The following is a 22,055-nucleotide window of genomic DNA, read 5'->3' as shown; positions in this document are numbered from 1 at the left end:
CACTAGCCACACAAGTTCCTGTCTATTTCCAGTGGGTCCTGATAAAACCCCCAGTGCCAGGGTTCCAGAAACTTCCAGATGGACAACCCACGTGTTACCATCCTGAAACTCAGGAACCTCAACTTATCTGGAAAAGATGACAAAGGAAGGAGATTTCTTTCTTTTCTTAAAACAGTATCTTTTTTGTAAAGATATGACAATGAGCCTGTGAAGTGATCAAAATCTAGTATATACAGACATGCATGAAAAGATCCTGAAGGGAGTTTTTATGTGTGATGTTTAACTCATCCCCAAATTGCTCATGATGTATGGTCAGACCAAGTGAAGCCGCCCCTTTGAATTCCAGTAGGCTCGATTCTCAGTCAGTGAGGCCAGGGGCCAGGGAACGGAGGGGCAGACCCAGGACTTTTTTGATTGTTTTATTTCCTACTGGGGGAAGTAAGTAAGGATAGCAGAATGGCTTGATCAGGCTAAATATATTCAAAAGCCAGAATACGAACTTTCTATTTTCTTGGTGTTAGAATTCTGTCCTTTTGGGGAAAGGTGGTAAAAAAAGAGATTGAGTTACCTTCTGATTTGTATCACTGCATAACAAAACCCAGGAGCCCTCAGCTGTCCCTGATGATTTTGAGGTCACACTGGTTCATTCAATAAATTCTCTGTGAATCCCAGTCTCATAGGCAGGTGGCCATTCCTCTTGGATCACACCAAACATCTGAGAGTACCTGATGCACATCCTGGTTCTGTCAACGTGACATCTGTGTGATGTTACCACTTGCCTTTCTGCTCTTCTAAGGGATGGGATGGGATCCTTCCTCCCATCCCTTTAGTGGAGAGGTCTTTCACAGCCCAGGCTAGCTTCTAACTCTATATGTAGCCAAGGATGACCTTGAACTCTAGAGTCTTTCTTTCTTTCTACCCCTGCAGGCAGTTACCATCATGTCTGGTTCATATATTGCAGAGCACAGAACTCAGGGCTTATCACCTGATCTCTATCCCCAGGTCCAACCCCTTTCTACAAAGCAGAAATCCATCTTGGCTTCCATAAGTTAGAAATGCCCCCTCTGCCCTCTGCCTCCCACAAGCATCTGAGCTGTTCCTTGACTTCTGAAAAAGTCTACATTTATGATTCTTTGATTCAATGTTCCCCATCCTAGTCTCTATATGTATGCTTCTCAGACTTACACGTCACCATACTCCCGGTCCTGGCTAGAAGGGATCACCAAGCAAAGGCCAGATGCCCCCAATTCAAAGAAGCAGAGGGCCAGAGGCGGCTGTCAGCATGCTTCAGTTAAAGACGGAATCAAACACAAACAGCATCTGCTTGCCTTCTGCTTGTGATTATTGTGTTTGACAAGATAACCTGTACCCACATGTACATTCATTACTGAGCTTCTGAAATGATTTCCTTTGTCTGCTTGAATGTAGGCGCTTTGAATGAACAGTTTCGGTGTCTGAGTGAAGCATGTGAAAGCTAACAGCATCGAGAGTGTTCTAACAGGCTCGAGTCACAGCCTGAATGGCCTACTGGAGACTCTAGGAGAGAGGTTCCGTATACTTTCTTCCTGGAGTCACTGAGGCAGACAAAGGAGGGACTGTGGGTCTTCATTTGGCAGTGAGAAATATTTTAAAGAAATACAGAGGTAAACAGAGAAGGGGTTTGCATTTTCATTGCTCCTAAGTGGGAGCATAAAGAGGAAAGAAAAGAGCTGGAACTGCCTGGACAATCCCGCATATTTTCTCAACAAACTCAGCTGTAAATTGAGGCCCAGAGAAAGGTCTGAGTTGTTACTGTCTTAGCTTAGGGGCTTCCAGGAAAGCCCCATCTCTACTTCTCAACTTGCTCCTGGCACACTTTTTCCTGAGTTTCTGGACTCTGGCTACCCAATTCCTCAAATACAAAACCCTTCATCTTTTCATGGAGCCTCTGAACCCAGCTTGGTACCAGTTGCGTCCCTGTAGTTCCCCCCTTCCACTTTGAGGACTATGTATTTTCAGGAGATGTATCATTCAGTGAGTCATTGTTGTTACTTTACATTTCTTTGCTGACTATTTGATGAACTATGTCTCCAGAAGACCTTAAAATCCTTTATATCCTATCCCAGTCCCTCACATGGCAGGGGCTGAGAAATTACTGGTTGAGCACGAAATGAACACAGTGGCCAAAATCTCTGACAAATAATGTCATCAAAATGCAAGTGTTAAAAACAAGGCACATTGGCAGGCACTGTGGAATATGTAAAAAGACATGATCCCAGGTCTCTGTGGGTGATATCAGCTAGAGATACCATTTACACACACACACACACACACACACACACACACACACACACACACACACACACACACACCACCACCACCACCACCGAGGTAGAAAGTTGGGCTGTACCCAGCATTTGTGGATCCAGCATGTTATAGATGTTATACATTGTTTTGGGCTAGGCCCTAGAGGTCTCTGCTCTTGCTTTTCCCTCTTTGTCATATGGTTTCCTTATTGGTGTGTTAGGTAATAAAGCCAGAGGACAGAAATGAAAATGCTTTGAGAAGATAAATACAGGTCACACTTGCCACCACTAGCTACCTACCTACTTAGCTAACCCTATGGAATCCTGGCCTGGCCTTTATTAGCTAATCATGTTGGGAACCTTGATAAAACACAGCTTGCTCCCTAAGAGCAGACTAAGTTAGTGTCACAGTGCTCTGGCAAGTCTTCTGCCACTAAGGCCACCCCAGGAGGACAATAAGTTAGGTGGCCTCCCAGAAATAGAGATCCTGATCAAGTATGTATCAAACAGAGGCAAGGAATGGGGCCGATAGGGTGGGAGAAGTATGTGCTGGTGTGTGTGTGTCCTACTGTGAACCAGCATGGCAGGTGTCCTGAGCTCTGTGGTTTCTCTGATGACTCCTGAGTCCTTCTCACTTGTGATAGACAGACACACAGGAAGTCCCCTCCCTCCTTGCTACATGCATGCCCCTGCCCACATCCACTCTACTGCCTATTAGCTATGCAAATGAGGAAAACTCTCCTGAAGTCTCAGCTTGTGGTAAACACTCAGCAACTAGTTGGGCAGTAACTTGGCAAGTACATGATAATGGAGTGAGGATGCCACCTTTCCCAGGATGGGGTCAGCTACTCCAGATCCACTGACCAGAAGCCAGGAAAGCCTTGCTAGTACTATTTTGTTTGCTTGCTTTTTAGTTGTAAGTTAAAGTCTCCTGTAGCCCAGGCCAGCCTTGAACTTCTGATCCTCCTGTCTCCACGTCTCTCAATGTCAATATTGCAGGCTGAGGAGGACAGTGAGAACTAAATATGTCTTTAGCATGTCCCTTGGAAATGGAGGGGACACAGCCTACACTAGTGGCTAAGTACTTATTTCTTTAAGAGAAATGCCAGTTAAAGAAAGCCTAGCCTACCTCTGTCTCTTGACTAAGTCTACAGTGTGTATTGAGTACCTAAATATGACATGCCCTGTGCTTTGACTCTCTCAAGGAGCTGTTTGCTGATTGATTAAGAGGCACAGCTGCCCTTGGGCAGCCTTATCAACACAGCATACAAAAAAGACTATCAATATTACCTTTGTGTGTATGTGTATGAGTGTGTGTTCATGAACATGTATATGTGTGTATGTGTATGAGTGTGTGTGTTCATGAATGTGTGTGTGTTCATGACTGTGTGTATTGTGTGTATATGTGTATGAGTGTGTGTGTTCATGACTGTGTGTATCGTGTTCATGAATATGTATTTGTGTGTGTATGTGCTCATGACTGTGTGTATGTGTGTGTATGTATGTATATGAATGTATGAGTTCATGAATGTGTGTAGGCCAGAGGACAATCTCAGCTGATGTTTTATTAAAGTCCTATCCCCTTTGGTGGGTTTTCTTTTTGTTTGTTTGAGACAAATTCTGTCCTTGGCCTGGATGTCCTTGGCCTCAGGGATAATCTGGTCTCTGTATGTGCCACCACATCTGGCTTTAATCCCGGCATTTGAGAAGAAGAGGCAGTCAAATCTCTGAGTTCAAGGCTAGCCTGGTCTACAAAGAAAGTTTCAGGACAGCTAGAAACCTGTCTCAAAAAAAATAATAATAAAATTAAATGAAAATTAAAAATAATAAATAAAATCACAACTATTTTATCTATCTATCATCTATCGTCTATTATCTATCTATCTATCTATCTATCTATCTATCTATCTATCTATCTATCTATCTATCTATCTGTAGGAGGAAGCATTTGTGGTGGTCAGAAGACAACTGGTGGAAATTAGTTCTCTTTCTATCATGTATGTCTCAGGTTGTCAGGCTCAATAGCCAGTGCCTCTACTGGCTGAGTCATCTCACCAACTCATGTCTGCCTTCTTTCCTTCCTTCCTTCTTTCCTTTCTTCCTTCCTTCCTTCCTTCCTTCCTTCCTTCCTTCCTTCCTTCCTTCCTTCCTTCCTTCCTTCCTTCCTTTCTCCCTCCCTTCCTTTCTATAGGTTCTTGGGGACCAAACTCAGTGCTTATGCTTGTAAGCCAAACAGTTTAGTCTCTGGGCAACCTTGCCAGCTACATCAGTCCATTCATTTATCTTTCAACAAATACTACGAGGGACAGACTATGCTGCCCTTGCCAGGCACTGGGGCTACAATGGAGGGCTGACAGTCCGGGCCACACCCTCCTGGTACTCACAGTCTAATGGGAGAAGGACATGCACAGAGTCAGTCATAAATCCGGGAAGTGCTATAAAGGGTAAGTACATGATGTCTGAAGAGAGACCACCTAGGGACCTGATCTGGTCTGGAAGACAGAAGCAGCCTGGGCCAGCATGTGGCACTGGAGCTGAGACAGAAGGATGCTCAGCAGCGGGTGAGGTCCAGGGGCTGCAAGTGAGGACAGCTAGGGCTTTCCAGGTGAGGGAACATTGAGCACATTCTACATTCCACTGGCATTCATGCAGGCCTGTATTGGCAGTGTCCGCCCTGGGGCCCTCAGTGAAGTGGAAGACACATGCTGGCCTCTGGGTTCGGATAACTGTAGTGAGATGGGCTTCATTCATGGCTGGGCAGGGGGTGCTTCCCTGTAAGTGGGAAAGGCATGTGCAGAGGCAAAGAGAAGAGCGCCCTGGGTGTTTTTGTTAGAAGCTAGGGCTACTCAGTCCTCTAGCCTGACTGACATTCAGGGCGGTGCCTAGCCGCTCCTCTGACTCCTCTTTTCTCCACCAATGGCTATGAGGTTGCAACCAAAAGGAAGCTGCCTCAGCAAATGCTGACACACGACACACGCATTTTGCAGTGAGCTGAAAGTGCCCTGCTGGGCCTGGCTGGGCCTGTACCTCCCTCATTTTTCTCCTCGGGCAGATCCAGTCATCAGCACCATAAGGGTGATTGCTTAAGGAGGTTCCCTTCCCTGCCTTAGTACTCTGAGCCTGCTCTTGCCCAGTCTCCCTGGCTTCCTCGGTCTAGCTGAACCTGCTGCTGTCTGAGGGTCAGAACACTCCTTCCAGGAGAAAGCCCCTGGCCCACTTAATAGCACTTTCCCTCTGCCTGTCTAATTAACTCCGTCACTGTATCTGCAGTCAGATAAAATGCTCATTTCACACCACATTAATTTTTATCAGCTGAACATTAAGCAACACAAAGCTATCTATGCTTGGTTTAATTTACATACTGACAGACCTACAAAGCGTGTTACCCACAGTGGCTGCGAAGCAAATAAGCAGAACCAGCATCAAACAGGGCTCTTCAAAATGAAATATTGATTTGTAAGGCTGACAGGAGAGGAGGGCTGGAGGGATGGCGGGAAGAAACAAGTGTTGGAGGGCTTGCTTCCCTTGAAGAACAATTATCACTGTAGTCACTGTTAGGTTCCCCCAAAGGCTGAGCATAAGGGCCAGCTGGAGTCTGTGGCCTAGGGGATCCTTGGGAGCATAGGCCCCAGTCTATGTAGTTCCCTAGAAACGGCATCTCTACACCTTGTCATCTGCTGCTTTCCAAGTAGAAGAATGTGCTCCGTAGCAAAGCGCTACGGATGTGCACACTGGTATACATGTATACATCATGAAGCAATGAGATATCTCACTCTGGAATTTCACTCTCACTGTTTCTGTAGTAGAGCATTCCTCCTCCCTAGTTCCTCAGCATTTTTAGGGATCATTTCCTCCAGGAGGCATTCCCGGATTACTTGCCTTCCTCAAAAATATGGACTCAGAACTTCAAGGACTGGGTCTATATTGTGCCCACCCCCCACACTCTTTAACAGTCTACACACACATGTCTTTCTTTCACTAGCTGTGAGCTCCTTGCAGGAGAGAGTTTGGATTTGGGATAGCAGAAGCTTCTGAAAGTGGGAGGAATTACCTTAGGAAAAAAAATTGAGGGCCTAGGATGTAGCTCAGTAGACAGGGTGCCAGCCTAGCATGCAAGAAGTCCTTGGTTTAATTTCCAGCTGTTACACCAGCACTCTTGCTGAGGAATTTCTGAGGATCAGAAGTTCAAGGTTATCCTCAGATGGATATGGAGTTAAGGCCAAGTTGAACTATGTGAGATCTTGCCACAAAACAAATGAAAAATATCTAACATTTTCATGTATCACAGAACAGTATGACTACCAGAAAATGCTACTCGAAATACTCTCATTGAAGAATCTTTAAATTTAAGATGTATCAGCTTTGTGTGTCTACTTCCAGTCTTTTGGACAATAAGAGCATGTGTGTACACATGCACACACAATTATATATACAATTATCTGATAAGTATACATGGGGCTGGAGTCTGTCCAGGGAGTCTCCTGCAAGAACCCCACCAGCCTAGGAGGGACTACAGATACAACAGGAGCCAGAATTGATTTCTAAGAGTTGAATTTCTTCACATGAGAACTTATGAGCCAAGAAAGGAAGCTGTGGTGCCTTCACCCCAGGCCAAATGGCAGTGGCTCCTGGAAGTCAGGCTGTAGTCCTGTGGCAGACCTGTTGACTTGAAAATTCAAAGTCCTGGACACTTGTGACTATCAGTGGAGTGGGGCTTGTCCATCTGCATTTTAAACATGAATTCCCATTCACAACCTTACAGCAAACTATCTATAAGCACACTCTGAGAGATACTGGCTCAAAGGCCAGCATCAATGTGGAGAGGAGGAACTCTGGGGAAGATGGGTGGAAGGGCACAATGGTTTGAATATGAGATGCTCCTCTTCAGGCTCATGTTTTCAGTGTTAGTTCTGTGGCTGGCACTATTTGGGGAAGCTGTGCTACCAAAATCGTGGGAGTAGGTCACAGGGTAGGGCTTAGAAGGTTAAATCCTGTTTGTTTCTTGCCCCTTGCTCTCTGCTTGCTGGCCCTCCATGATGTAAAAAGCTACAGTCACAGGCTCCTATCTTCATGAACCAAGATTCTCTTCCATGCTTCCCATATCATGATGGACTGAAAACCTCTCAAAGTATGAACCAAAATAAATCTTTTTCTTTTTAAGTTGTCTGTCAGTTTTCTGTTGCTGTGATAAAATACCCAGACCAAAAGCAACTTACAAGAGAGGGCTTATTTTGGCTTACGGTTGCAGAGGGATAGGGGTCAACATGGCAGTGAAGTCAGGGTGGCAGCAGCCTGAAGCCAACTGGTCACATTTTACCCAGAAGCAGAGAAGGAATATAGGCAATGAGGCCAGGCTATAAGATTTCAATGCCCATATGACAATATAGCCCAATGACATATTTTCTCCAGCAAGGGTCTACCTCCTACAAGGCCTATAATTGTCCCAAACAGCACCATCAACTGGGGATCAAGTGGTCAAACACTTGGGTCTATGGGGGACATTTGTCATTCTAATCCAAATAGGTATTAAGGTCACAGCAGGGCAAAAGTAACTCACATGGAGGGTTGGTAAAAAGCTGCCTTTTCTTTGAGAAGCAAGGCTACACCTTGAACTTGATGCAGCATTGTGTCAAAGGGGAGACTCTGCTCTGGGAAGCATCCTGTTGGAGTTAACAGGAAGTAGAGGAAGAATGGATTGTGAGGTTGAGAACAGTCCTTATACTCATGAATCTTAACTGGTAGATATTTCCCACTGAGCTCTTCCCTAATCTCAGCAGCCAATGCAGGCTGGAAGCTTTCTGCTGAGCTAAGAATTTCAAATGATAACCCCTGGATTGTAATATATGGCTCTCTTGTCCTCATTTTACATGGCTCCCATTGAAAGAAACTCCAGGGCTGGTTGTTTCACAACAGTGCATGACAGAGCATGCACTCATTCCAGAGTTGCCATAGGTATGTTGCTTTCAATAACAGCTTTGCATGTGCTGTCTGCTCAGAGGCATCTGTGACCCCCGGAAACATTTAAAAGCCAAGAGGCTGGGGAGAGGGTTCAGTGGACAGAGTACCTGCTGTGTAAGTGTGAGGACCTGAGTCCAGATTTCTAGCACTCACTTAGATATTGGGTGGGTATGGTGGCTCACCTGTAAATCTCGGAGCTCAGGAGGCCAAGTACAAGCCAGTCAGCTAGTCTAGCCAAAGTGGCCAGCTCCAGGCTCAGGGAGCTCCCCGCCACAGTAAATAAAGCGGAGAGAAGAAAGACATCTGATGTCAGTCTCTGGCCTCCACAGGCATGCACACATGTGTACTTGTGCACAAGCACACACTTGTGATACATTCATTCAAACATGCATGCACAGTTGCATATACCCACAAAAAATTTAAACAGAAGTTCTTAATCTAGGGCCTTCTTTTGTTTGATGTTTTTTTCTCCTTCTTCTTCTTGTTTGTTTCATGGTGTTTCATGTTTAGTAGGAAGTCAATGCAATTGGAGCTTTGGTATTAAAAAAGCATGTTGCCTTTAGAATCAAAAGCCCATGGAACTCATTGTGGAATTCCATCCAGGCTGAAGTTGGAGCTTTATGTCCAAGCCTTTTGGGTTTCGATAAGTCCCTGCATCATTTTCCTCAATGGCAGTAAGGAATTTTGTTATTAGTTCCACTCTCTCATGACTGATGGAGGCAAAGCATTTAGGTTTTATTTTTGAGATAGGCTCTCACATAGCCCAGGCTATCTCAGAACTCACTAGCTAACTGAAGATGACTTTCAGCTTCTGATTCTCCTGCCTCTAACTCCTACATTCTGGGGTTCATCCCACAGTTTTGTGCATGCTAGGCTAACTTTCTATCAACTGAGCTACATCCTGAGTTGGAATTTTGAAATTTTAAATGTGAATATGAGGGGTATTGGTTTCATTAATGTTCTATTAACCAGTAGTTAAGATATCCACACAAAATGATTTTAAAAGTTGTTGAAAGCATTGAAATGCAACCCAAAGCAAACAAATTGTAAGCATCAGATAGTGAAAAGCAGTGCCCCCACCTTGCATAATTAACCAACCAATCAATCAATTAGCCTCTGCATCTGATACATTCCCCAGTTGGATTTTGTTCCCCATGAACTTGAACATCAGAAGGAAAAATCCAGGCTTGGTGGAAGATGAAGAAAGTAAGGACTCTGGTGACAGGGAGAGTCTTTAGCTCTTGTTGGTCACATGGAACATGGGTGGAGTTTGAGTTCACACAAGTTAACATGCTACCAAAAAGACAGTGTCTTTAGAGGAACGTAATAGAAGCTAGAGTCTCTCTGTCAACTGTTTGTATTACTTAGTATCCAAGCAAGTCATTATCAATAGTCAAAGAAAGAGAGCATAAAACCATTAACATGACAGATGGCAATCAGCAGAAACCAACCCATTGTACTCTGAGAAAAAGTTAACTGATGAAGACTTCCAAAGAGATGCTATAGATATGTTTGAGAAACTGAAGAACACATAGACATGATAAATGAGCAGGATGTAACCTCTGTGAGAAATAGACATTTTTAAAATGAACCATGCAGACATCCTATGGTATTAAAAAATAATATGCTAAAATCACTGTATGTTTTTAACAGCATATTGAAGATGACAGAATATTCAATATATTTGAATGGAAAGTGTTCTATATTAAGAGATGGAGAGGGAGAGAGAGAGAGAGAGAGAGAGAGAGAGAGAGAGAGAGAGAGAGAGAGAGAGAGAGAGAGAGAGAGAATTGGTAAAAGTGAACAAAACTAGTGTCCTGGGAACCTCAGGTCATCAAATGGCCTTGTTGCACAAATCTGATGACTTGAGTTAGATCCCCAGAACCTATATTAAGGTCGCAGGAGAGAACTGACTCCACACAGTTGTCCTGTGGAATCCACACATGTACTGTGGCATCCATGTATGTACTGTGGTATCCATACAAGAACAATATGTAAACTTTTAAGGAGAGAAGAATTTGGAATATAGTCGAAGGAATGGCTGTACAGTCCCAAGAACCTCAACACATCCCAAGTTGGGTAATTACAAAGAAAACTACATCTAGGCACACCATAGTCAAGTTCTCTGAAATCTAAAGAGAAAGAGAAAATCTTTGAAGAAACCAGAGAAGACAGGTTGAATACAAGAAAACACCAATGAGATCAAGAGTTGACATCTCTCAGCTGTCAACAAAAGCTGAGAGAGGAGGAGATGGAGTTACTAAAGTATAAGCAAAAAATAATACACTATCAACTCAGAATTTCTGTCTTCAAAAACAAAGGCAGAGTTGTTTTTATATTATACTCTCCTAGTTAGTTTTTATTATCAGTACGACACAATCTAGAGTCACCTGAGAAGAGAGAACCCCAGGATGAATAATTTTCTCCATCAGACTGGCCTGTGGTCATGTCTATAAGGGATTGTTCTGACTGGTGACTAACATGGGAGGTCCAAGCCCACAGTAGGTAGTACCATTCCCTAGGCAGATGGGTCTCAGCTGAAAGCTAGGGAGTGAGCCAGAAAAAGAGCCAGTGAGCAGAGGTGCTCCATCGTTTGTGATTTGAGTTCCTTCCCTGTTCCCTCAAGATGGATCATGCCCTGAAAGTATGAAATGATATTAACCCTTTCCTCCCCAAGTTGCTTTTGGTCAGAATGTTTGATTACAGCCATAGAAAAGCAGCTAGAGCACAGCCCCGAGGAGATCTATACTAAGAGATGGGATAAAAAGTTAGCTGTCATTAATTTTTTTCCCCAATGCATCGTAACTTTATACAACATAGTCATATTTTACCCTAGGTTATCAAACCCTAAACTTAGAAAAAAAATTAAAAATAGAAGAAAGATATTTTTAAAAAATGGAAAAGAAAACTTGGATATATTACCTAGCTGTGTGACCATGCACAAAAAGTTAACTTCTCTATGGTTGTTTTTCTGTTTATAAAATAGAAAGATATATTAAACTTAAGTTCCTTTTGGCCCACATATATCATGATCCTAAATGATATGACACTTATTGGGAAGTAGGCATGTGTGTGCCACAGTGTATATGTGGAGGTCAGAGGACAACTTGCAGAAGTCTGTTTACTTTTCTACCATGTGTGTCGTGGGGATTGAACTCAGATCATCAGGCTTGGCTGCAAGTGCTTTTACCACTGAGACATCTTGTTGGCCTACCTACTGTGAGTCTACAATAGCAGTATGTTAGAAATAGTCTCCAGCCGGGCGTTGGTGGTGCACGCCTTTAATCCCAGCACTTGGGAGGCAGAGGCAGGTGGATCTCTGTGAGTTCAAGACCAGCCTGGTCTACAAGAGCTAGTTCCAGGACAGCCTCCAAAGCCACAGAGAAACCCTGTCTCGGAAAAAAAAAAAAGAAGAAATAGTCTCCATTTATTTTAATTTATCCTTATATATCAGACAAGCACAAAAGCTCAAGAACTAGTGAATCTCAGAAGGGTCCTAGATCCACCCCATACCCTTCTGTGCCTCATCAATGGAAAATAACCCTTAATACACGCCCACAGACCACATGATCCAGAGAGATAGATGGTAATGCCTGCCCTTTCTTTGCAAAGCTCGATGCAGGGGAAGATGAAGTGGTTTTGTTATCTTGATTGTCAGGCTACCTTTCACGTGTGTGAGACATTGATGCTGGACGCTAGCTTCTTAGTCATCTTCAGCACGGAAGAACTGTCACTACACCACATCAGAACACGCTTGGCCAAGTGCAGAAGTTCACTGTATGCAGCCAGCCGAGTGAAGAGTGTGCAGAGGGAGCCGGAGCCCCCAGGACCAAGAGCAGTTCATTAGCTATTCTGTGACTGTGTGGCTCACCTTGGGGAAACCTCTCAGAACCTTCAAAGAGCTTTCTGGTGATCTGCCACAGAGAGAGACTCATGCCAGGCTAGACCCCAAGGCTTGTTGGCCACCAAATTCTGCCAGCTTGCCGGGGGTGGAGTAGCTGTCCTCAATGCTGATGCTCTGTGACATTTCAGTCACACAACCTTTCCCTCCCATTTTCCCTGTGACTTGGCTGCACTCAGTGGGCACTGCGAAGTTCTGTAGTTAGTACCTGCAGACAGAGTCCTGTGAAGACCTGAGCTTCAGCCACCTATGTGAGTTGCCAGGCAAAAGAGAGAAAGACCCAGATTATTCTGTGACAGGGGCTTCCCACAGCCACTGAATGAGTTATGCAAGACTTCCCCCATTCTGCAGAGAAGACCTTAACTCCTTACTGCACAGCAAAGGACTGGCATCCTTTAGGAAGAGCCAAGCATCTCCTGGTTCTCACAATGACCAGAGTGTGTATACCGGGCTCAGAGCAGCCTCGGCATGAAGCAGTTGTCAGCCCCATCCATCCTTGTTCTTCCTTCTCTATGAGAAGCCACTGAGGCCCTAATGGGTAGAGGGGCCTGCCTACACAGACAGGTGTTGCTGAAAGTTCCAGGCTTTTCTGAAGAGCTAGGCTGATCTTCTGCTGTGATGCACTGGAGACTTGAAAATCACCCACATGGCAAAAAGAAGCTAAGATAGGCATCATCAGGTCTAAAGCCCCCATGGAGCCCAGAGTACGAGTAAGGTGGCTGATCCGATCTGTGGAGCTGGAAATCTGGCTTTAAAGGGGGGCTTAATAGAATTTAAAAGGTTTTGCTCACTGATATTTGACCAAGTTAAATATGTGTGAGCCCTGAGCAATGAAGTTAGTGCCCAATCTCTCCTCTTCCCTCCCCCTTCTCTTCTCTCATAGACACATACATATATGTAGTGCGCATAACCCATATATTTATTGCATATATAGGGCAACTAGATAAATATATCAAGGCTGAGGATATGAGTCCCTTGGTAAACTGGTTGCCTCACAAGAGTAAAGACCTGCATACCATCTCTAGAACACGAATGAGTTTGTGATTCCATGGAGTTCCAGAGACAGGAGATTGAGACAGGTTGGCCTGTCTGGCTAAATTGGTGAGTTTTAGGCTAGTGAGAGACCATTCCCCAAAACAAACAAAACAAAAACCCAAGCAGAATGGCTTCTGAGAAAGGATACCTGAAGCTGACCTCTGGCCTCTACACACATGCACACATAAGCACCCCCCCTCCCGCACAACAACAGGTGTACATGCACAATGATTCTAAACAAATAAGGAATATTTTTCTAAAACTTGCAGGTGTCCCTTGTCACTCAGCTTTATACACACACACACACACACACACACACACACACACACACACACACACACACATATATATAATATATATATATATATATATATATATATTTGAGACAAGGTCTCATTAGGTAGCTGTGACTGACCTAGAACTTGCTGTGAAGACCAAGCTAGCCTCCTGAGTGCTGGGATTAAAGGTGTGTGACCCCACATTTCTTTTAAGCAGAAGCCAGGTTGATGTACAACATATATGGGATGAGGACCCCACAGTTGGAGGACTGCTTCGTGCCTCTGAAGGTCTGGGGAAGGGGTAAGCTACTTCCCCTTGCTGAGCCCTGGTTTTCTTCTGCAAATCAGGGGTCTATCTGTTTAGGGTGGACTGTACCTGCCTCACAGGGTTATCCTGAACATGAGACAATCTATGTAATGGACCAACAAAGATGTCTATTTATTGCTCAATAGAAAGACTTCTCTGTGTGTGTTTCTTTACAGACATAAAGACATCAGAGTCTTGCAGTGTGGTGGTCTGTTCATGCTCACAGAGAGTTGACATACAGGAGTGGTCTAAGGGAGAAGAGAATGACCTTCCCCCAGCAAGATTCGTCTCCATCCCCTCTTGACCCCAAGCTCCTTCTGACCTCCATGCCTTGGTTCCATCTCAGAAGCATGTTCAAATCTCTCCTCCTCTTTGAGGTCTGCTTTTAGTTCATTCTCTCTGCATACTATTATCTGTGAAATTAATTTTTTTTCAGAAAAGGTCTCCTGTAGCTCAGGCTGGCCTTAAAGTTGGTATTTAGCCGAGGATGCCCTCAAGCTTCTTCTGATCCTCCTGCCTCTACCTTCAGAGTAAGGAATGGGATCACAGGTGTGCACCACCACTCTGGTTTATGCAGTTATGGGAATTGAACCCAGTGATTCATGCATGATCCAAGTCCCTGACATTGATAAACATACTTACTCTGAAGTGTTTAATTAGAATCAAAGTTTTCCTGGACATCAGTTAGCCAGGACACTGATAAGGCCTTTCCTCACCAATGAGGAATTAGTGGGGAAAAAGAGACTTCCTGGAGATTTCTCCAAAATGGGTTATGGGCAGTCCCTTCTGGCTGGCCAGTCTGAAATACTGTCCTAAGACATCTGAGGCTCTAAGGCAAGGGCTGCTGTGAGCTGGTATTTCCCTATAACAGTGAGATGTTGGTTCACAGCCATTTAAAACAGTTCCCCTTCTGGTTCACTCATGTGGACTATTTATATGTGTGTGTGTGTGTGTGTGTGTGTGTGTGTGTGTGTGTGTGTGTGTGTGTGTGTGTGTATTCATGTATGTGGGTACATGTATGCATGTGCACATGTGTGTCTGTGCATGTGGAGGCCAGAGGTTACTTCAACTGTCATTCCTCAAGCCCTGTTCACCTTTTGTTTGAGGCAGTGTCTGTTTGAAGCAGTGTTTCCCATTGGCGTGGAGCTCACCAAACAAGCCACCCTGGTTGGTTAGAGACACCCAGGGACCCACCTTCTCTGCCTCTCCAGATCACACCATCATGCCTGGTATTTTAAGATAGACTCTGGGGATCAAACTCAGGCCCTGACACTTGCCAGGCAAACACTTTACTGACTGAGCCATCTCCCTAACCCTGGATTACTTATTTATATAATTCACTTATACTCGGCATTGACCACAAAGCAAGGGGAGATGGGCCAGCTCTTAAGGGAAGAGCGGGTGGCCAGAAGGTCCCACCACTAAGACACAAAGCATCTCACATCTCACAATGATTCACACTCAAACTGAGAGACAGCTGTCATTTCATTTGACTTGTCTCATTTCCTTTGCAGTCTGGTGTTCTATGAAACCAGCCTGGGCAGGGAGATTGTGAAAACAAAGGGGTAGATAAGGAGGGAGGGCCAGAGGAAGAGACTGACATCTCAGTCTAGAACTGATCAACTTCTGTGGGATATCCTTATTTGAGTGTCACTCTCCAACTCTCTCTTCTGTCCCATGCTTCTATCACTGGGAGTCTTTTCAAAACACTGCTAGGGTTGGATGGACAATATTTGATGCTGCCAGGAGGTAGTGGTCCTCAGACATTAATAGGGATGCCACTATCTTGGAGAGACCTGGAAGCAGTAGCCTTGTTTAGAGGCCTCTCTCTAGTCCTACCCCGGGGCTACAGGGACCTGTTCGAGTCTCCTCCCAACCTATTACAACAGCCATGCTGCATACCTCAAATTGGCTACAACAAACACATGTGCACCACAGAAATGGGCAAATACCACAAGCCAGAGATTTTATTTTTACTTATTTAAAAAAGTTTAGTGTGTGTGTGTGTGTGTGTGTGTGTGTGTGTGTGTGTGTGTGTGTGTGTGTCCTCACGCGAGTGTGCCAGAGGTCAACCTCAGGCATTGCCCTTCAGGGTGCTGGTTATTTAAAACCTATGTACTGTGTTTGTTACTATCAGGGAGTGGGGTGTGTCACAGGATATGTGTGGTGGTCAGAGGACAACTTTTGTGGAGCCTGTTCTCTCCTTTGCCCTTTACGTGGGTTCCAGGGATAGAACTCAGGTTACCAGGCTTGTGTGGCAAGCACCTTTATCCAGTGAGCTATTTCACCAGCCCCACATTGTTTGTTTGTAAAAAGGTTTCTTTCTGTCCTGGAACTCATCAATTAGGCTAGGTTGCCTGGCAAGCCAACAAAACCCAGGGATCTGCCTGCCACTGCCTCCCCAGTGCTGGAATTACAAGTATGTGTCACCATGCCTGACTTTTAAAAGCGGATTCTGGGGAACCAACTCAGGTCCTCATAGTACTTTACCAGCTGAGCCATCTCTTCTTCTCTGCCCTTTTTCTCTGGTAGAGCCAACTGTTAAACACTTGCCAGATAATAATGTGTACATGACACGTATTTGTTAGATACACAAAGGGAGTGTAAAGACAGTTGCATTGAATTCAGCCAGCTTCAACACTTGTCTGGCTCCATTCTGGGATTAGCTGTGAAGTTCAGATGGTAGTGCCAGGAGGGCCAACTTAAAATGAAATCTCTTTGGTAATAGTACCTCTGACTCAAGTCTGGTGGAAAGTTATCAACTTTGGAAACCCTCAAGGAACAGGCAAGTACCTCACATCATCTCTCATTTCTTTTGATGTTCAAAAGAGAACTATCTGAAATGCCAGGACAGAGCGGCAAGAGGAAGGATGCCAGGCTCACGGGGCGCAGTCACGTACAGCCGCTCCCCTTGGTGACCTCAGAGAGAGAGAGTAACTTTCTCTGAGTCTGGGTTTTCTATGGTGTAAACTAGTCAATGACACCTTCTCTGGCTATCCCTGGGGAGACCTCCCGAAACCTCTCAAGCTCCTATTCATTCTCCAAGGCCCAGTTTGATGCTCTCCCCCTGCGAGGGTCCCCTTCACCCTTCACCCTTCACTCTTCACCCTTCACCCTTCACCCTTCACCCTCCACACTTCACCTTTCACTTTCTTTCTCCCAGCATTCACTGTGTTGGGTCAGTTAGCTCTTCTTGGTGTAATGCCTCTAGTTACTTTGATTTTCATTATTTTTATGGTGCTTGGTATGCAGTACTTGAGGGCTGAGTGCTTATGAAAATACATTGGGTGGAAAGCAGTTATAGACTGTGGCTACCATAGTTATGAAGGGCAGACTTCACAGTGGAGGGGCACACTACCGACTACCTCGAGAACTACCCTTCTAGGGCAATAGGAATGGACCCTGTCCAAGCATTTAAACCACTGGCACTGCAGTTTCAAGGGGAGCCAAGCACCTGCAGTTTCAGGGGAAAAGGAAGCTATTGGGATACAGTGTTCTTCTGAACGGCAAGCTTGCCTCTCCTCCTGTCAGTGTGTCCCAACTGCTTGATCCAGGATTTCGAACCCTCCCTGCCCACAGGCTCTGAGGTAAGAAGATTATATAAGGGATGAATGCAGCCTCCATTTGTTTTAATAAAAGAAACAGCCCATTTAAAGAAACATGGACTTTAGCGGCTTGGAGATTTCTCACTGAGTGAGACTCAGGGGCTGTGCAATACAAAACAGCTGTCTAGAGAATAGCCAGTTTTTCCTCTTTAAAACATTCTGGAAAATTTGCCCTGTCCCCATGCCAAGATGAAAAAATGAAAACCAGAAGGGCTGTTTGGAATGTCTCTTCATTTTACAGACTACTTTAATGCTTAATGTTTTTAAAGACAGAAGCTCTGCTTTTAACAGGCCTGGAGCAGTCAGTGGAGAGGCCTGCCACCGTGTGGGATTTGTGAGCAGATGCCCCCCTACCCCCCGACAGGGGGTGGGGGACTCTCCATCTCAGATAGATTTCACAGCTGCCTGCAGGCACCTTAGGTTACAGGAATTTCCTAAGAAAATATCAACAAACTGGCCTGCCTTGGAAAACTCGACTGCATATCCTACAGCGTATTTGTCTGGTGATAAAGATGGTAATGAAGGTGGTGCTGATGCTGCTGGTGGTAGTAGGAAGAGCGATGATGGTCACGAGGGTGGTGATAGTGATGATGGTGATGATGATGATGCTTATGGTGGCAATTATGGCTGTGATGGTAATTGTGGTAACAGCGATGACTGTGAGTGTGGTCATGGTCGTGGTGATGGTGGTGATAGTGATGATGGTGATAGCAGTGATGATATAAAAGGCTGTTTTCATACTGATACAATGATTACACTAGCTAGATAGGCAATGCATGACTAATGCTACATATATGGAAGATGAATGCTGGCTTCAGATTTAATTCCTGGCCATGGATGTCCAGCACCAGACCCCAAAGGGGTTTTAGGATGGTGGCAGTGGCACATAGTGGATGGGGAGGAGCAAGACTATAAGGAGAGGGGTTAGGAGAAGGCATAGGTGCTGGATCCCCAAGAATCATACTCTGCTCCTGCATTCTGCTGAGGTCAGATCACATGATCAAGGGTCATCATGGGATGATGCAAGGATCAAGTGGTAAGGAAGGGCACATTGTATGGTAGACACTACAAGAGTGACAGTCACAAACTCTTCATCATTATTTCAAACTTTACAGAGGAGCACCTGCCCCGAGAAGATATGAAGTCCATTTATTCTCTATGATTCTGCCCGGGTGGGAATTTTCTCCTCAAATAGTTCACATGGCTTTCTCCCTCTCCCGCCCCCCCTGCAGGGACTAAGCAAAAGGCAATCAGATGAAGCATCTAGCCTCCACATTCAGAGGAAAATCCCAAATCTGATGAGGCATAAGGTGTAGGTGTGTGTGTGTGTGTGTGTGTGTGTGTGTGTGTGTGTGTGTGTGTGTGTGTGATGAATCTGGTGGCTACTTCTTTTGCTCTTTACTTTTAAAACACCACTCACCTGCTGTTGACAAACCACCTTTGTCTTTTTTAGATATTTCTGTATCTACAGAGATGAAAATCTTTGCCCAGATTCAATAAGGCAGGAAATCAATGAAGGTTTTCATTTTCTGTTCAGCCCCCAAAGACAAGATGCTGACAGAAGCCTAAGTAAAGGTGTGGAGAAGATGCCTGGGAGCTTCTATCTGAGTTCTGTGTTCTCCAAAAACTAAAACAGGAACGAATGACCTCACTTGCACTGCTGCACTATGTCAAACCCAAATGCTTCCCCCCTTGTTTTATTAAAAATTTTTAAAAGCCATGCCGTTCTGATTAATATGGACAACTTCAACAAAAGAAAGACACCTTAATCTTTTAAAGACAGCCCCAACCAAACCTAACAGTTTGGGTTTTAAATGGCTACATTGAAATATTTCTTTCTCTATTCATTTCCAAACCTGGGCCATAAATCACCCTTATGAACACAATGGCCTGTGCCTGTGGCAATTTATCATTTGGATAATGTCACCTGGTCAGGTGTGCGTTAATTTATGCCTCAAATTAGGACTCAAGTTGGCTGGAATCTTCTCTTTCATCTGCACACCCAGAGCAGCAACTCCTCTGGACCAAAATGCATCCCCAGGGCAGGAAGGAGCCATGCCATTCTTTTCTCTTATAGAGGCAGAGGAAAGGGTCGGAAGAAAGCCAGGCTCTGACAGCCAGCTTCTGTTAAAGGATGCAGCATAAGGAGGAATGCTTGCTACAGTCAAATGGAAAGAAGAAACATGCAACACCCTCTCCTCTCTGTGTATGTGTGTCTGTGGCTGGACAGGCACACATATGTGTTCACTTGTACATGGAGACCAGAGGATCACCTCAGGTGTCATTCTCCAGCCATTGTCCACCTTGCTTTCTTTTAAAAGTAGGATTTATTTTTATTTTTAGGTGTATGAATGTTTTCCTACAGTATGCATGTGCATCATATGCAGACCTGTGCCAACCATTTCCTGAGAAGGGTGTTGATTTTCCTAGAACTAGAGCTAGAGAGGGCTGTGAGCTACCATATAGGTGCTGGAAACTGAGTCTTGGTCCTCTAGAAGAGCATTGAGTACTCTTAACCACTGAGTCTCCTCTTCAGCCCTCACCTTGCTTTTTGAGCCAGCATCTCTCATTGGTCTGGAATTCACAGAGTAAGCTAGGGTGGCCAGTGAGCAAATCCCACAGATCACCTGTGTCCACCTCCCCAGAACTGATCTTACAATTGACACTATACCCAGATTCTTTTAAGGGTTCTGGGGATCAAGCTCAGGTATAATACTTGCAAGGCAAGCACATCTCAGATGGAGACATCTCACCAATCCATGTGTGCCAACTTTTTGACTCTTCAAGGAAGATCAAGTTAACTGACAGTGAGACAGAGGGGCTCACAGTACCCAGGAGGTGACATCTCAGAGGGGCACTGAGGACAGGGTGGCTGTGCTGAACTGGATTCCTTGCTTTTCTGCTACTTTCTGCCACCTTGATTGAGTCATAATACCTCTTTGGGCTTCAGTTTCTTTCGTGGTAAGAGACAAAGCATCTAAGATCTTTCTTCTCCAACACTCTACAACCTCCACTCAAGCAATTGCTCATTAGTGTAGCTGGTTTATTCCAACACACATCTACTCATTATCAGCTATCACATCATAATTTTTTAATATAACTCTCTCATTTAATCACTCCTACAGCCTCTGCAGTCTACCTTAACCTTGTCCATTTAGAAAATAAGGGGCAGAAGCTTCTGAGGGAGCATGCACAAGGCCATATTGGAAGAATAGAATCTCAAAGCAAGCATCCTCTAAATCCCCAATTCACACTGCTGAATGAGTGAGCTCATGAATGGGGGTTATTTCAACTCTGGCAGCATAGGTCTAATTGCTCATACATTGATTAAGATCCGTGATAAGCTGAGAGAAGCTAGAAATGTTTCTGAATTTCCACAAGCAAGGGATGTGACTACAAAATTACATATGTATGTAATTCAACGATCGATTTCAAGAGTCACACACACAAATTAATTTGCTTGCAAATTAGCCAGGGTGCATGTGTTTTAGTTGTGCAACCAGACACTCTTTCTCAGTTACTATGCATGTGATCCTGACTCTTTAATAGTCTCTTTAAACAGAAGAAACCAGAAGCCTAAAATAAAGATTGTGCCTGCCTTCTGCTCCTCTTCCTGCTTCTTCTCTTCTTCTTCCTTCTCCCTGCTTCCTCCTCCTACTTCTTTTTCAATATAGTCATTTAGTCTTTCACGGTGCACCTTTAAAATAACTTATGCCAAGCCCATGCCCATCACAGGGAAAAGACTTTCCAGGCATGGATTTAAATGCTCTGGTTTTTGTTTGGTTCAGGGAGTGAAGATGGTAAAACCTCTTGGATCCAGAATGATGAATCACTGCCTCCATCAGTCACTTTCCCAGCCTCTCTGTCCCCTCGACTCCTTCTCCAAGCAGCCACCACCTCTTACCATTATGCCACTCTCCTGCCTGGCCAGGTAACACTTGCCAGAAGATGACTTCATCATGCCCAGGAACTCTGACAACAGTCCAAAGAGAGGCCTGTCATTTAAACCATAAACAATTTCCGGCCAGGCTGAGGGACCCAAACAGAATCTTAGCAAAGGTCAGAGAGTAAGAAAGGTGGCTACTGCTGCAATGGAAAACCTGGGCTTCTACGCCTGGACTTAGGAAGGATATCTAGCTAGAGGGAGGAGCAGGGAGACAGAAGGGCCTGCTTTTACTGAGTATTCAGTCTTGAGAAAGTTATTTACCCTCTCTGATTCTGTTTCTACTATAACTTTGAAAAATATTCAGCCTCAACTCATTGAGTTGGAATATTCTGAGCATTGATGTTAGACAGACAGTTGTTAATAATTAAGCTACAATGGCTGATATTAAATTATTTTATTGATATGAAATTATGTGGCAGGTCTGATATCCTTGTACGTTAGCAAACATTCTAGAACTCAACAGACTTCTCTTACTCTGGCCAGATGTATTGTATATCATAGCAGTGTGTGTGTGTGTGTGTGTGTGTGAGAGAGAGAGAGAGAGAGAGAGAGAGAGAGAGAGAGAGAGAGAGAGAGAGAGAGAATCAGCCAGCAAGCCAGCCAGCCAGAGATGGGGACACACGAGGGGGGGGGTAGAGATGAGGGGGTTGGTGCTTGTCAGAGGACAATGTTGTGTCTTGGGTTCTCTTCTTCCACCTTAATGTGTGTCCCAGAGATCAAACTTGTTGTCAGGCTTGCTC

General features: G+C 44.6%; 1 protein-coding gene across 1 annotated transcript in view; it reads right to left on the bottom strand.

Moving 5' to 3' along the window:
- Positions 1–22,055, bottom strand: part of Rora (RAR related orphan receptor A) — a 726,629-nt gene that overhangs the window by 291,090 nt on the left and 413,484 nt on the right. The gene's annotated exons all lie outside the window — the stretch shown is intronic.

This window comes from Cricetulus griseus, chromosome 4 (genome assembly GCF_003668045.3).
Source record: "Cricetulus griseus strain 17A/GY chromosome 4, alternate assembly CriGri-PICRH-1.0, whole genome shotgun sequence".
In the NCBI taxonomy this organism is placed as follows: domain Eukaryota; kingdom Metazoa; phylum Chordata; class Mammalia; order Rodentia; family Cricetidae; genus Cricetulus; species Cricetulus griseus.
This window is presented reverse-complemented; position numbering and strand designations above follow the sequence as displayed.